The 16,934-nt window shown below is 40.0% G+C and overlaps 2 long non-coding RNA genes across 5 annotated transcripts; both read right to left on the bottom strand.

Annotated features, from left to right (window-relative positions):
• Positions 1 to 3,807: 3,807 nt before the first annotated feature.
• LOC102964162 lies at positions 3,808 to 6,117 on the bottom strand. Of its 2 annotated transcripts, XR_006213413.1 has the most exons (5): positions 5,082 to 6,117; positions 4,924 to 4,992; positions 4,286 to 4,821; positions 4,116 to 4,183; positions 3,808 to 4,007 (listed from the first exon to the last, which is right to left on the bottom strand). It is a non-coding gene; the product is annotated as an uncharacterized LOC102964162 (long non-coding RNA). The 2 variants fall into 2 exon arrangements; XR_006213412.1 differs by having other exon boundaries at positions 3,808 to 4,183.
• Positions 6,118 to 11,877: 5,760 nt separating this feature from the next.
• On the bottom strand, positions 11,878 to 15,785 carry LOC122235451. 3 transcript variants are annotated; one of them, XR_006213535.1, is made up of 8 exons: positions 15,680 to 15,785; positions 15,402 to 15,470; positions 15,113 to 15,301; positions 14,584 to 14,939; positions 14,144 to 14,313; positions 13,488 to 13,612; positions 13,045 to 13,108; positions 11,878 to 11,991 (listed from the first exon to the last, which is right to left on the bottom strand). It is a non-coding gene; the product is annotated as an uncharacterized LOC122235451 (long non-coding RNA). The 3 variants fall into 3 exon arrangements; XR_006213534.1 differs by lacking the exon at positions 11,878 to 11,991 and having other exon boundaries at positions 12,973 to 13,108; positions 14,584 to 14,617; positions 14,722 to 14,939; XR_006213533.1 differs by lacking the exon at positions 11,878 to 11,991 and having other exon boundaries at positions 12,973 to 13,108.
• Positions 15,786 to 16,934: the final 1,149 nt, after the last annotated feature.

The following is a 16,934-nucleotide window of genomic DNA, read 5'->3' as shown; positions in this document are numbered from 1 at the left end:
TCGGACCCTTAACCGACTGAGCCACCCAGGCACTCCAATGATCATCAAATTCTTACTCAGCTCTCATTTTCTATATGGTAATGATATAAACTAACTAATTTAATAACTGCAAATTAGGTAAGAGATATTCAAGTTCCCCATTAATCTCTATCACGATTCACCTATTTTTTTCTAACATACCATCTAACGCCTATTCATATCAGGAGGGGGATACAAATGTTTTTTTCTCCAAAATATGTATACCAATATTCTTCTTCCTTGGTTCCCCCAAACCCTTTTTTTTTCTAAGTTCTTTTTTTTAATGTTTATTTATTTTTGAGAGGGAGAGAGAGAGAGAGCGAGCGCGCGCGCGCGCGCGCGCATGAATGGGGGAGGGGCAGAGAGAAAGGGAGACACAGAAGCTAAAACAGGCTCCAGGCTCTGAGCTGTCAGTACAGAGCCCGACGTGGGGCTCGAACTCATGGACAACGAGATCATGACCTGAGCTGAAGTCGGATGCTCAACCGACTGAGCCACCCAGGCGCCCCCGCCCCTGCCCCCCAACCCTTTTAATGAAGAATTGGGTCGACAGCCTAGTTTTCCTAGTGTGGTTAGGAATAACCACATTTCAGATGAAGTGTGTCTGTATCGATGGCCCCAAGATATTAAAATATTTCATAAACGTGAGCCTAAGATGCCTGGTGCAAATGTCATTATGGAGAAAGTGAATCAAGAAATGGATAGAACAAAATACAATTTTGAATAACATTTACTAGTCATTGAATATCAAAATTCTTTTAACAAATTATATAGTTGCAAAAAAAAAAAAAGCATTCCATTTCTTCCATCTCCACAGCCACCAATGTTGACGGAGATGCCATCGTCTCTTGAGTGGATATGTGCAAATTTCTGCCGTCATTAGTGTGGTTAGGACCATCATCATCTCTTCCCAGAATACCTTAAAAGTCTGAAGAGAAATAATATGTTGTAGATACATGGTATCTTACCTGGATACCTGCAAAATCTCGTGGTAACTAACACGGTTAAGGCCATACCACTGCTTATCTGAACAACGAAAATATCCTAACGCCACTAGCACGGTAAGAGACAGATCAACTCTTACCTGGATACATGTAAAATTCAAAGGTCAGCACTCTAGAGACAGACGTAAGCATCATCTGCCTGCGGACCAGTAAAAGCCCCCGGGCCACTAATATAATCAGACAAATACCATCTCTTACCTGGATACCTAGACACGTGCAGGGGAATCAAGATCATGGCAGGGGCATGTCGTCTCTTGCTTGGATAACTGCAAAATCCCATGATCGTTATCTGGATTAGGGACACATTACCTGGACACCTACAAATTTCCAAGAAAAACACCTTAGTTAGAGACACCTTCACAGTGTGACAGGATATCTGCAAAATGTCCCTGATCACTGCTTGCAACTTAAGAATACTTAAAAATAAACACGGTCACTATGTTGGCTTAAGAACACCAACAACATTGTCTGCCTGGATATCTGCAAAATCTCATGAGCTCTAACTGTGGTATAAACACCATTAACTTGTACTTGAACGCAAGCAAAACTTCGCCTTCAATACCACTTGAGGTTCTCCACAATTGTTTAAGGATAATTCTATAACCTGGACACCTAAAAACCTACTGAGCCCTACAGACTTAAAGGTAACCATAAAATTTATCCAGATACCTGAAAAACTCCAGGGACAAGACCCTGGAATAGAGACATGATCTCCTCTTGAGCGGGTGTCTGTAAAAATACAAATCAAGAGATGATGGTTCAACTGACAACAATATGTATTGATTTATTTACTAATTCATTCATTCATTCATTCGATTTTATTTTTTGCTTTTTCTCATTTTAGGAATTGGAGCAAGATTTTTTCATAGGCAGCTATTGAAAATGGAAAATCTTGTTCCATGACTTGAAGAGGTCATTTTTTCACTGGGATTGTGTTTGAATCCCCTTATATATGTATTTTTTAAATTTTAATTCCAGTAAAGTTAACATGCAGTATAATATTCATTTCAGGCATACAATACAGTAATTCAACAATTCCATACATCACCCAGTGCTCTTCGTGACCATAGTAGGTAATTTGGGATTTTTCTGGTATCTGATCAAGAGAGGATCTAAGGCCTTCCATTATCTCTTGATTGGGTTCTACAAAAATTCATGGCAAAAACTGTGTTAGGAATACATGTATTACCTGAACACCTGCAAAATCCCATCGAATTTATGAGGCCTATCAAATCTACCTAGAAACTTGCAGAGTTCAAGGTCAGCCTCCAGTTAGAGACACAATACTGTCTCGACAAGACTAGTGTAAGAATCCATGGTCAATAAACAGGAGATGGTCAGTAACTTACCTGGACACTTGTGTTATCTCTGTCACTACTGAGGTTTTACAAATGTTGTATCTAAGCTTTAAAATAATAAGGGCTGGGGCACCTGGGGGGCTCAGTCAGTTAAACGTCCTACTCTTGATTTCGGCTCAGGTCATGATCTCATGCTTTGTGAGTTCGAGTCCTGCATCGGGCTCCGTGCTGACACTGCAGATCCTGCTTGGGATTCTTTCTCTCTCCCGCTTTCCGCCCTTCCTGCGCTCATGCTCGCGCTGTCTCTCAAAACAAATAAATTTAAAAAATTTTAAAGAAAGGGCTAATGCTTACTAGCATTGACTAACAATATCATTTCTTAGCCGAATACTTGCAAAAAACACAAAAAAAACCCAGCAACACAAAGCTAGGAGCACCATCCGTACTTACATAGATATTGAATATTAGATGGTCTATTGCATGGAAAAGGCTATCATCATCACTTACCCGGATACAAACAAAATCCCTTTCATCATCTTTATGAAGCTTAGCTTACCGTCGTATCTTAACAGTGACCTGAAAAACACACTTGAACAGATGTGATATGACAACACTTTTATTACCTGGACCCTGGTAAGAACCTTGTCCCTTGTATCACTGCGGGACTCATTAAGTCTACCAGTAACCTTAGGTAGGCTGATCTCACCATTAGAGACACGATTATCTCTTAATTTACAGTCTCTAGAATTGGCAAGATTCTTCCTTCTTACCTGAATACCTGCAACAAAATCATGGTAATAAAAAGTGGCAACACATGTCATCACTTACCTAAATACACGAAGGTCAGATGGTCTGTGTCATGGGTTAGGGCCAGAGCAGCACTTACCTTAATACCAGTGATGTCCCCCCCATTAACTGCTATAGATAGGCTCATTGTGATCTCTTGGCATGTTCTGAAAAACATATTGTGGTTTACGTTTGGGACATGTCTCATTCTACCCATGCACCTGCAAATTCCCTGGTCACTTGTATCCTTTGGAGACCCATAAACATTACCTGGACACTTCCAGAACTCTGAAGTTAAACCCTAGTCAGACACACTTTCCTCTCTTGAAGGGATACCTGCAAACATTCCACGGTTAATAATGCAGTTAGAAAAATATGATACGTGACTTAGATATCTGACATACCACTATGAGTGAGAAATACACGTTATCTCCAGATAAGAAAATAAAAACTGCTTACTAGTATTATTAGGGTCAAAAATTAATTAAAAAAATGTAATTTATTGTCAAGTTGGCTGACATAGAGTGTATACGGTGTGCTCTTGGTTTTGGGGGTAGATTCCCGTGATTCATCGCTTACATACAACACCCAGTGCTCATCCCAGCAAGCGCCCTCCTCAATGCCCATCACCCATTTTCCCCTCCCCCCCCCCCATCAACCCTCAGTTCATTCTCTGTATTTAAGAGTCTCTTATAGTTTGCCTCTCTCCCTCTGTGTAACTAGGTTTTCTCCCTTCCCGTCCCCCACGGTCAGGGTCAAATTAATTTAACTTCTACTTGCCAAAAACAAGGGAAAGAGGAGTCTTAAAAACAATTACATAGATAGTTGAAAATAAGAACATCGATGAGTTAATATTATATCATCTCATACCTTTGTACTATCAAAGACCTGAACAGGGTACCTGGAAAAATATACGGTAACACAACTGTTAGGGACACCATCGTCACTTATTTACATGTATGAAGGTTGTATGATCTGTACTGTGAGTTAGGCCCACATTATCACTTACCTCAATACCCGCTATGCACACATCATTAACTACCACTAACCGGCTCATAGGGAGGTCTTCACGTGAACCTGAAAAAAAATTGTGGAAAATGTGTTTGGTACACATCTTATTCTACAGGGACACCTGCAAATTCTTTGGTCAACCGTATCACTGAAATTCATCAACGTTACCTGGATAACGGCAGATATCTGAGGTTAAGCCCTAGTAAGAGACACCTTCCTCTCTTGAAGGGATTCCTGCAAAAATCCCACAGTCAATAATGCGGTGATGGACAGTATGATAAATTACCTGGATTTCTGCCTATCTACCACTATGGGTGTATAAAAACACATCATCTCTGAATAAGAAGATGCTAAAATCTCATGCTTACTAGTACTATTTGGGTCAAATTAATTTCTGAACTGCATACGTTCCAAAAACATAGTTAACATGGTATTGAAAACATCATTCGCATATATGAAAAACAAGCAGCTCTCTATTGAGTTAACGCCACATAATCTCATACCCGTATACTAGGAAAGAACTTAACAGGGCACTTGCAAAAAACACAAAGTGACACTCTGTTAGGGAAACCATACTCACTCAGGTATCTGAAGATCACATGGTCTGTAGTGATGTAAGACCCACTTTATCACTTACTTGGTTACTGGTAAGGTTCTGTTAATGACGATTTTTAGGTTCATCATTATTTCATGACTGCCAGAACCTGAAAAACACGTTGTAAAAAAGCTGTCTATAGATACACCTTTTCTACTAGGATACTGCAAATGGCCTTTTTCATTACGCATGACCCAACATTTAACTCTACCTGGATTCTTGCAGTACTCCAAGGTCTATGCTGTGGTCAGAAACACCATCATCTCTTTTGAGAGGACTGCTAGAAATGATAAAACACTATCATTTTGTACCTGAATACCTGAAATAAATCACCTAGTAGAACAAGTTTAGCCCATCACTATCACTTACCTAGATATGTGACTATCAGATGGTCTGATGTGGTGAAGGTATACGTCATAACCTATCTGGATACCAGAAATGTCCCCCATTAACCATTAATTTCATCTTGATCTTTTGGCAGGAATCTGAAAAACACATTATGGATGTGTAAAAAGACAGAACTTGCAGCAAGAAACCTCAAATTAATTACCTTAGACGCTTCCTTCATTAGTAGAACATCAATTCCACCTAAATATTCGCAGTATTCCAACCAAGGTCAAGATCATGATCAGATATAACAACACTTCATTATGAAACACACGCAAAATTTCCATGGTTACTGCTAGGGTTAGAAACATCATGATCGTTACCTGAATATGGCAACCCCTCATCACTCACAAGAATAAAATAAAATTTTCTCCAAAATATAAAAAGAAAAAACTCATGGTTTCCAGAATCGGTAAGGACTATTTCCTACCTGAATACTTGCAAAGAAAAATGGTAACAATTGTTAGGGAAACCTTCATCACTTACCCAGCTAGATGGAGATCGGATGGCCTGGTCTAGGCCCACGTCATCACTTACCTGCACACTAGGAACATCCCCACTGATGAGCCATGTGAGATTCATCAATTCATGACTGGAAGCTGGAAAGACATTACGAGCGTGTGTTGAAGGACATAGCTTTTTCCTACCAGGAAACCTGCAAATAACAGTGTTCACTTCATCATCATGAGACACATCAACTCTACCGGATACTTACAGTAATCCAAGGTTAATACCAGTATCGGATAAGACCATCAATCTATGATTGGACACCTGCAAATAGCCTATGGGTAGGACTTTCACGGGCAATATCATGATAAATACCTGTATACGTGCAGTCCCTCAACACTCAGAGGGTTAAAAATGAACATTTCCTGAAATACAGAAAGCAGAGAAACAGGGTCTTTGGAATTGGTAAGGACTCTATCATTTCTTACCCACACACCTTCAAAAAATTCATGGTAACAGGAAGTGTAAGGACACTCACCATTTACCTCGACGTAGGAAAGCTGGATGGTATGTGCTGTGGTTTAGACCCACAGGATCACTTACCTCCATTCCAGCAATGTCCCACATTCATTATCATTGATAAAGTCACCGTGAGGTCTTGACGTTAACCTGAAAAAAACACATCGTGGAAAATGTTTTGAGCACATGAATTATTCTGCCTCCACGCTTGCAAATTCCCTTGGTCACTTGTATCATTTTGAGACCCATCCATATTACCTGGATACTTACTTGCAGAACTCCAAGGATAAACCCTGTGAAGAGACATCTACTTCTCTTGAACGGACACCTGAAAAAATTTCCAAGGTCGATAAAAATGATGACGGTAATAGAGTAAGTTACTTGGATTATACACCATCCCTAAATAAGAATATGAAAAATCTAATTTTTACTCGTATTATTAGGGTCAAATTAGTGTTTTTAAAAAAAATTTTTTTTTTACTTAAAAAAATTTTTTTTAATGTTTTATTTATTTTTGACAGAGAGAGAGAGAGCGCGCACGCACAAGTGGGGGAGGGGCAGAGAGAGAGGGAGACACAGAGTCCGAAGCAGGCTCCAGGCTCTGAACTGTCAGCACAGAGTCCGACGCAGGGCTCAAACTCACGAACTGTGAGATCATGACCTGAACTGACATCAGTCGCCTAACCAACTGAGCCACCCAGGCGCCCTGACTATACTTCCTTGATAAGAAACTGAAGAGACACATAGGACAGAGATGTTCAAGGACATGACTTGTTCTACCAGGACACCTGCTGACAATCCTTTGCACTTCCATTATTACGGAGCACATCAACTCTACCTTGACGTTTGCATCAACTCAGGTCAACACCTTCATCAGAAGAAGGCCATCATGTCTGAAGCGGACTTCCTGCAAATACACTGTGGTTACTACTGGGGTGGGAAATTAACAGTTATGGATACAATCAGCTCTCAAAACTCACAGGGTTAAACGTTTATCTCTAAAATGTAAAACGTATAAAGTCAAGGTCACTAGATTTGGTAAGGACTATCTCTTACCTGAACACCTGTAACAAAATCATAGTAACAAGAAGCGTTAGGGCCATAATACCTTACCTGCATATAGAATCAGATGATCTGTGCTGTGATTCAGGCCCACATCATCACTTACCTCCATACCTGCTATGTGCCTCATTTACCACGATGGATATACTCCCCATGATGTCTTAACCTGAACCTGAAAACACAGCATAGAAAACTTGTTCCATGTACATTTTATTCTACTTGGACAACTGCAAATTCTCTTGGCCAGTGTATTATTTTGGGACCCCCTTCAACATTACTGGATAATATGCAGAACTCAACAGGTTAAATTCTAGTTAGATTTACCTTCATCTTTTGAGTGGATGCCTGTGAAAATCCTATGGTCAGCATCATGGGTATGGAATATATGACAAATTAGCTGGATGACTGACTGTAGGTCCATTGGTATGAGTGTAAAAACACGTATTATCTCCGAACAAGGAGACAGTAAAATCTCATGCTCGCCAGTGCTGTTAGGGACAAGTTAATTTCTGAACTGTGTATATGCCAAGAAGACTAATATAAAGGTTGAGGAAGCGTTAATTACCTATATATCTGAAGATAAGAAATCCCCGAGGATTTATTGTCACATCACCTCAATTTTATACTAGCAAAGAACTTAATGAGATCGTTAATAGTAGAATAACTTACCTAGATACCTGTATATGCCTCCATCAATGCTAAGTTTAAACACCCACCGAATGTTAAGCTCTATAGTTCTAAGGGCTAATGCTTACTACTAACATTGGTTGGGACAGTATCATTTTTCAACCGAATCCACACAGAAAAACGTGCTATCCCAAACGTTAGGACCATCCACGCTAACCTAAATATTTGAAGACTGGATTGTGTGTAGGGTGTTTTAGGCTCCTATCTTTTACCTGGCTGCGAGCAAAGTTCTGTTCATGGTCATTATGAGGCATACCATGATTTCTTGACGGGAACCTGAAAAACACATTATGACAAAGGTGACTATGGACATACTTCTCCTCTCGGGACCCTCCAAATAACCTTGCTCAGTTTCGTCAACGCAGGACCTATCAACTCTACCTGGATTCTTGCAGTATTCCCCAGTCTACACCACTGTTAGAAACACCATCATCTCTTGAATGTTTGCCAGCAGCAATACCACAGTTACTACTGTGATGCACAACTTTGTGATCATTACGTGGATACCCACAAACTGATCAACACTCACACGGTTAAACATAAGTTTTCTCTAAAATAAGTAACAGTAGGATAACATGATTGCCGGAATTATTAAAACATCATTTCTTACTGGCAAACCTTAAAAAGAATCACACAGTAAAACAAGCTAAGGCAATCAACACCTTACGTATTACACACACACACACACACACACACACACACACACACACACACACACACACGGAGAGATCAGAGGGTCTGATGCGGTAAAGATACACATCACCGCTTACCTGGACACAAGAAATGTCCCCATTACCAACCACTGTTAAGTGCTTCAGGATCTTGAAGGAACCTGACAAATACATTGATATATGTGTAAAGGGATGTGACCTGCTGTAAGCAGAACACCTCTAAGGCACCTTGGTCACTTTCGCTATTATGAGAACATCAACTCTAACTGCATGCTTGCAGTACTCCAAGATCAAGACCATTGTTGTCAGGGAAGACAATATTTCTTTACAGGACACCTGCAAAATTTCCAGGGTCATTGCTATGGTCGGAAGCATCATGATAATATCCCTTAACACTCAAAGGGATCCCTTAACACTCACAGGGCTAAACAGACATCTTTTCTAAAATACAAACGCTAACAACTCACACTTTCTAGAATTAGAAAGGACTATCAATTCCTACCCGAATACTTGCAAAGAAATCATGGTAACAACTCTTAGAGACACTGTTATCCCTTACCTACGTATCTGGAGATCGGGTGGCCTTACCTGCAGATCAACAGGATATCCGCCCCTATTAATGACTGCTGCTAAGTTCATCCTGAGGTCTTGACAAGGATCTGGAAAACACGTTACGAAATCAGGGTTAATGGAAACAACTTTTTCTACCATGACACCTGCAAAAAAGATTGTTCACTTCATCATTATGGAACAAACCAACTCTGAATACTTGTAATTAAAAGTTAGCAACAACGTCAGAAAACTGGCAGTGTTCGGGACACTTCTAAATAGCATATAAATAGTACCACGGAGGGAACACAAGATAAATACTTGTATGTATGTAACGCCTCACAGTGTTCAACATAAACCTTCCTGAAATATAAAAGTGAAAACTTGTGTTTTCTACAGTTGGTAAAACCATCATTTTTTTCCCCCGAATACTTGCCAAAAAAAAAAAAAAAACAAACCACGGTAACAAGAAGTGTTAGAACACTTAATCACTTGTCCATGCATATGCAAATCAGATGGTATGTGCTGGGGCCCACATCATCACTTACGTTCATACCACCAGGGTCTCACACGAACTACTATTGACAGACTCACTGTCATGTCCTGAAGTGAATCTGAAAAACACATTGTGGAAATTTTGTTTACGTCTTATTTAACCCATACACCTGCAGATTCCCTTGGTCACTTGTATTGTTTTGGGATCCATCGACACTACCTGCGTACTTGCAGAACTCCAAGCTCAAAGCTAGGAAGAGACTGGTTCCTCTCCGCAGGGATACCTACAAAAAAGCCACGGTCAATAATACTGTGACGGACGATATTCTCAATTACCCGAATACCTGCATATCCTTCTATCGCTACTCATTTTAAAAAATACAGTATCTCTGAACCAGGATAGAACTCTCATTCTTACTAGTATTTTAGCAATACACTGATTTCTTAACAGAATACATGCCAAAAACAATGTGAATACCAGAACCTGAAACACATTAATATGCGGGTATCTAAAAATAAGAACGTCTCTATTGAGTTAATGTCACATTATTGCATACCTGTGGGCAAGCAAAGACCTTAAAAGGTATCTGCAAATGAACACAGTAACACAGTGTTAGGGACACCACCCTCACTTACCTAGATATTGGGGATTATATTGGTCTGCAGTGTAGTAAGACCCACTGTATGACTTACCTGGTTACTAGTAAGGATGCGTTCCAACCGGTGGAAGGTTCACGGTGTTCTCTTGACAAGAACCTGTAAAAGCACAAGCAACAATGGGTTTGAAATGCAAATTATGCTACTAGAACACCTGAACATAACCTTTTCACTCCCATTACTATGGAACACATCAACTGGACATCTGCCACATTCCGTGGGTCCTACTGGGGTGTGAACTCCATGACAATCACCCGTACAAGAACCATCCTTCGACACGAACAGGGCTATAGATGTTCTCTAAACGTAAAGGTGAGAACTCACAGTTTTTATTACTGGTAAGGGCTACATCGTCTCTTACCTCAACACCTGCAGGAACGTAATGGGATTGAGAAATGTTATAAACATTATCACTTACCTAGCTATCTGGAGACCAGATGGCCTGAGGTTTAGGCCCACATGCTCTTTTATCTGCCTGCTTGCAGAAAGTTCCCCATTACTAACCATCGCTAGGTTCGTCGTGATGTCTCGACAGGAACCTGACACACACACTGCGAAAAATGCGTTTGGTACAAGTTTATCCTGATGGACAACTGCCAATTCCCTTGGTCATTTGTATCATATTTCAGGACCCATCAGTAATACCTGAAAACTTGCAAAACTCTGAGGTCAGCCCCTAGTAAGCGCCACCTTCCTCTCTTGAAGGATTATCCGCAATAATCCCACGGTAAGTAACACAGCCATGGACAATATGATGAATTATCTGGATGTCTGAAAGTCCCACTATCAGTCCAAAACATATTATCCCTAAACAATAAGAAATTCTCAGGCATATTATGATTGTCAGGGACAACTTACTTTAACTGCATACGTGCCCAACACTAGGTTACTATAAGAGCCTGAACAATATCATTAGTCACAAAGAGCTCTGAAAATAACGTCTACGTCAATGTCACATCATCTCATACCTGTTTACTAGCAAAACCTTGATGGCTTATCTGCAAAAAGATGAGAACACAAATGTTAGAGACCTCATTCTCACTTGCTTTGATAATGTGAAGATTAGATGGTCTTAACTGTAAGTAACACTCTTTATCCCTTCACTGGTTACAAAGAAGATTTTGTTCATGACCATTATTACGTTCACAGTGATTTCTTGACAGGAACCTAAAAAAAGAGGTGTCAAAAATGTGTGTAAGGCAACAACGTGTTCTGTCAGGGGGCCTGTAAAGAATTTTGGTCAATTTCCTCATTGTGGGAACCATCAACATTACCTGGATCCTGGCAGAACTTCATGGTCTACATGGATATTAGAGACACCATTACCTCTTGACTGACCACCTGGAAAAGTCTTATGGTCAATACTGTGGTATGAAGCCTGGCTAACTTACCTGCATAGATCTCGGTCACTATTTATGTTCAACACACATTAAACATAAGCTCTTACGTATTTATTTATTTTTAAGTAAGCTCTAGGCCCACGGGGGGGCTTGAACTCACAACCCAAGATCAAGAGTCACATGCTCCACGGATGGGCTAGGTGCCCCTAAACTCTTAAGCCTGTGAGAGCTAATAATGCTTACTAGCCTTGCCTGAGGTACTATTTTTATACACACACACACACACACACACAAAACAAACAAAACTGTGGTCACACAAGTGTTAGTGATATTATCGTCACTTACCTCGACATCTCAAGACAGAAGGTCGGTGGGGATGCTTCAGGCACATCACCACTTACTGCAAGACAAGGATGTCGCTGGTAAAAACCATTAGGAAGTTCACCATGATCTCTTGATGGGAACCTGAAAACCACATTGTGATACGTGGGCAGATGGACACATATTGTCCACTGGAACACCTGCAAATGACCTCCGTCCTTTTCACCCTCATGAGACACCTCATCTCTCCCTGGATACTTGCAGTTGTCCAAGGTCTATGCCACTGTTAAAAACACCCTCACCTCCTAACTGCTGTCAAGGGACACAGGGTTACTACTGGAACAGGGAACTCCATAATCATTAGGTGGACACCCATAAATCACTCAAAACTCACAGGGTTAAACATACATTTTCTCTAAAAAAAAGGAAGGTACGTGGTTACGAGTATTGATAAGGATAGTCGCATTTCTAAACTAAATACCTAAACTAACAGACAAATGGCAAGCAAGAGAAATAGGGCAACAAAAAGCTTAGGCAAGCTAGGACTTCCTTAGGTATACGACAGATGGCATGTACTGTGGGTTAGGCCCACTTTGTCACTAACCTTGACATTGGCAATGTCCCACGTTAGCTACCAATAATAGGCTTACCTTACCGGAATGTTCTGACAAGAACCTGAACGCCACGTTGTAGAGAGTGAATCCTTTTCCCTCTACACTTGAAATTTGTCTCGGTTACTTGTCAAACTCTCAGGTTAAAAAGTGAGGAGGACCTACCTTCTCCTCTTGATGGATACTTGCAAAAACTCCATGGTCAATAATGCTATGATAGACTATGTAATAGAATACCTACATCATTCTATCAGTACAAGTATTAAATACACAGTATCCCCAAACAGGAACACAGAAAATTACATTCTTCCAGTGTTCTTAGGGATGTATTAATTTCTTAACAGAATACATGCCAAAAATTAAGATAAATGTAAGAGTCATGAACATTAATAATGTAAATACCTGAAAATGAGAATGTCTCTAATAAGAAAATGTCACATCATCTTGTACCGTTTAGTAGCAAAGACCTTAACGGGATACTTGCAAAGAAACATGGTAACACAAATGTCAGGGACATCACCCTCAGCGACCTTCCTATGGAAGATCACATGGTCTGGGCGGTGGTAGAACCCACTCTATCACTTACCAGGTCAAGAGCAAGCTTCCATCAGTGAATACGGTGAGGTTCACTAGGTTTTCTTGACAAGCATCTGAAGAAACACATACGAAAAATATGTTTAAGTACTCAACTCTTCTACCAGAACACCTGCTAATAATCCTTTTCACTTCCATTATTATGGAACACATCAAGTCTACTTTGATGCTTCCATTAATCTGGGTCAACACTTTTGTCAGAGAGACCATCATGGACTCCTGCAACAATATGGTGTTTAACTTGGCATGGAAACTCCTTGACAATTAGGGATACATTCAAATGTCAAGACTCACAGGATTAAATGTAAGTTGTCTCCAAAATTTAAAAAGGGTAACGTCATGGTCACTTAGACATGGTAAGGACTCTATCATCTCTTGGCAGAACACCAGCAACAAAATCATAGTAACAGAAGTGTTAGGGACACAATCACTTACCTACATATTAGGATCAGATGATCTGTGCTGTGGTTTAGGCCCACATCACCACTAATCTAGATACTTCCATATGCCTCACTAAATACGATAGCTGAGCCTATCAATCAGGAGAGCTTCACATAAACCTGAAAAACACATTGTGGAAAATACGTTCAGCACATACTTTCTTCTATGCGATCGACTGCAGATTCCATTGGTCAAGTGCATCATTTTGAGATGCATCACCACTAGCTGCATACATGCAGAAGTCCAGGACTAAACCCTGGTGGGAAATACCTTCTTCCCTTAAAGAGATACGTGTAAAATTTCCACATTCAGGATTATGAAGACGGACAATATGATAGATCATCTGGATACGTGCAGAACCTCTCATCAGGGGGAGTGTAGGAAACACAATCCCTGATCAAGTATACAGCGAAATATCGTTTTTACCAGGATTATTAGGGACAAATTAAACTACTGCATATAAGCCAGAAGTATGTGTAACGGAAGAGTATTCAAATATCAATAATCACATGCATATTGGAAAATAGGGATGTCTAATGAATTGATGGGACATCATCTCATGCCTGTGCAACAGCAAAACTTTAACATGATACTTGCAGAAAAGATATGTTAACGCTGTGGTCAGTGTTTGGGGCACCATCTTCACTTACCTATCTCAAGAACAGTTGATCTCAACTGATTGGTGACATCCACAATATCACATAGCTGCTTACCGGAAAGTTCCTACTGACGACCACTGTCTATCACTGTGGTGTCAGGACTGCTAGAATCTTAAGAAACATACTTATAACAAGCAAGTGGCAGGATACAACTTGTTAACCTGCAAAAAGAAATAGTTTATTTACAAATAACCTGGGTCACGTCCGTCATCAGGGAAAACAGAACACGACATGGGTCTTGGTAGAACTTGAGCTCAACACCATTGTTAAACGCACTAAAATCTCTTCTAGCAAGAGAAGAGAAATCTCATGGCCAAGGAGATGTGCAACAGGAGAAGTTCCCCGGAAATGCACGTCCCTTTATCACTACTGAGGTTAAATACACATTATATCTAAATTAAAAAAAAAAATGAATAAGGGCTCATACTTACTGGTAATGGACAGTATCATCTTTGATGTGAATACCTGCATAGAAACATGGCAACAGAACAGTTAGGTAGACCGTCTACCCTCACCTAAATATCTGAAAATCCATTTGTAGGGTGCTTAAGGCCCATATCATCACGTACCTGAATATAAACTAAGTCCCATCAATGACTATTTGGAAATTTACCATGATCACTTGATGGTAATTAAAAAACACTTCGTGAAAAATGTGTCTCCTCTTCTACTAGGCCACTGCACATCATCTTGTTCATTGCCATCAGCGCAGGACCCGTCAACTCTTCCTGGATTGTTGCAGTCCTTCAAGGTGTATGCCGAAGACACACACACAATCACCTCTTCCCTATTCACGTGGAAAAACATCAAAGTTACTACTATACCACACAACTCCATGATTATGGCTATTCACATCTGAATTCACCTAACACTCAAATAAGTAAACATACATTTTCTCTGAAATAGAAAACACTAGAACAGCATGATTTCAATAACTGGTAAAATGCTGTCATTTCTCACCTGATTATTAAAAAAAAAAACCAAAACACATGTGCTAAGCAAGTTTAGTCCATCGATAACATTCATCCAGATGGGAGAAGATCAGATGGTTTGAAATGGCGAAGGTGAACATCACCACTTGTCTGGGGAACAGAAATGTCCCCAGAGAATCACTAGTGCGAGTTTCATCATAATCTCTTGACAGGAAACCTGGAAAACACATTACGATACGTGTGTGAAAGGACACAGCTTGTTCTACCAGGACACCAATAAATAATCTGGGTCACTTCCATCATTATGGAAGCATTACCTCTGCTCGAATAGCTGTAGGACTCCAAGGTCAAGACTATTGTCAGGTAACACAACTTCTACGGAGCACCTGCAAAATTTCCACCATCACTACTGTGGTTGAGACATACTGACAAACACCTGATATGTGCAATCCTTCATTAGAGTTAAACGAGAATTTTCTCTAAACACCGAAAACCCATGGTTTTGAGAATTAGTAAGCAATCTGTCATTTCCTACCTGAATACCTGCAGAGAATTCATGGTAACGACAAGTGTTAGGGACACCATCAGCACTTACCTAGCAGTCTGAAGATCAGATGGTCGGTGCCGTGGCTAAGGCCTACATCATCTCTACTGTGACATTAGCAATGTCTTATGTTAGCTATCATCAATAGGCTCAGTGTGATTCAATGATACGAGTCTGAAAAAAGAAAAATGTTGCAAAAAATATTTTGGGTGCGTCTCATTCTACCACTACACCTGCACATTCCCTTGGTCACTGTATCATTTCAGGACCCATGGATCCTTGCAGAACTCCAAGGTCAATCTCTAGGAAGACACACCTTCGTCTCTTCAAATTACTTATACTAATTCCATAGTCAATAAAGTAGCGAAGGACAATATGAGAAACTTCCAGGATATCTGCAAATTTGTAACTGCTATGTTAAGTGATCTTATTTCCAAACAAGAACACAAAAAAATCATATTGCTACCAGCATTATAAGGGACACAGTAAACTCTTAACTGAATACATTCCATAAAGAAAGTAAACTGAAGAGACTTGAAGTGATAAATTATGTAGATACCTGAATATAGAAATGTCTTTAGGGGTACCTGCCTGACTCAGTCAGTGGAGCATGTGACTCTGGATCTTACAGTTGTGAGTTTGAGCCCCATGGAGGGTGCAGAAATTACTTAAAAATAAAATCTTTAAAACAAAGGTCTTTAATCAGTTAATATCACACCATCTCATACCCGCATACTAGCAAAGATACTAACCTGATACCGACAAAAATAAAAAAATAAGCCACATTAACACCAATGTTAGGGTTATCACCCTCGCTTACCTACTCAAGGTCACATGGTCTTCATTGTAGTCGGATTCACTTTGACACTTACCTGCTTACTAGCAAGGGTATGTGAACCATTTTCAGTTCACCCTGTTTTCTTACCAGGAACCTGAGGAAACACACGGAAATGTGTTTAATATACAATGCGTTTTTTCAAGACACCTGCACGTGAACTTGTTCCCTTCCATTATTATGGAACACATGAATTCCACCAGCACACTTGTACCAAATCAAGATCAACGCACTGTTTTCAGGAGAGACTAACACTAGTTGACCGGATACCTGAAAAAATCCTATGGTTTCTACTGTGGTGAGTATACGATACAATTACCCAGACAGGATCAATTTCTCGATACTTACAGGATTAAGCATAAATTTTCTCTAAAATATGCAAAGTAGAAACTCATGGTTATTAGAATTGCTAAGGAATCTGTCATTTCTTTTATTTCCCTAAGTTTCTTTATTTATTGTGTGTGAGAGAGA

This window comes from Panthera tigris, chromosome X (genome assembly GCF_018350195.1).
Source record: "Panthera tigris isolate Pti1 chromosome X, P.tigris_Pti1_mat1.1, whole genome shotgun sequence".
Classification (NCBI taxonomy): Eukaryota; Metazoa; Chordata; class Mammalia; order Carnivora; family Felidae; genus Panthera; species Panthera tigris.
This window is presented reverse-complemented; position numbering and strand designations above follow the sequence as displayed.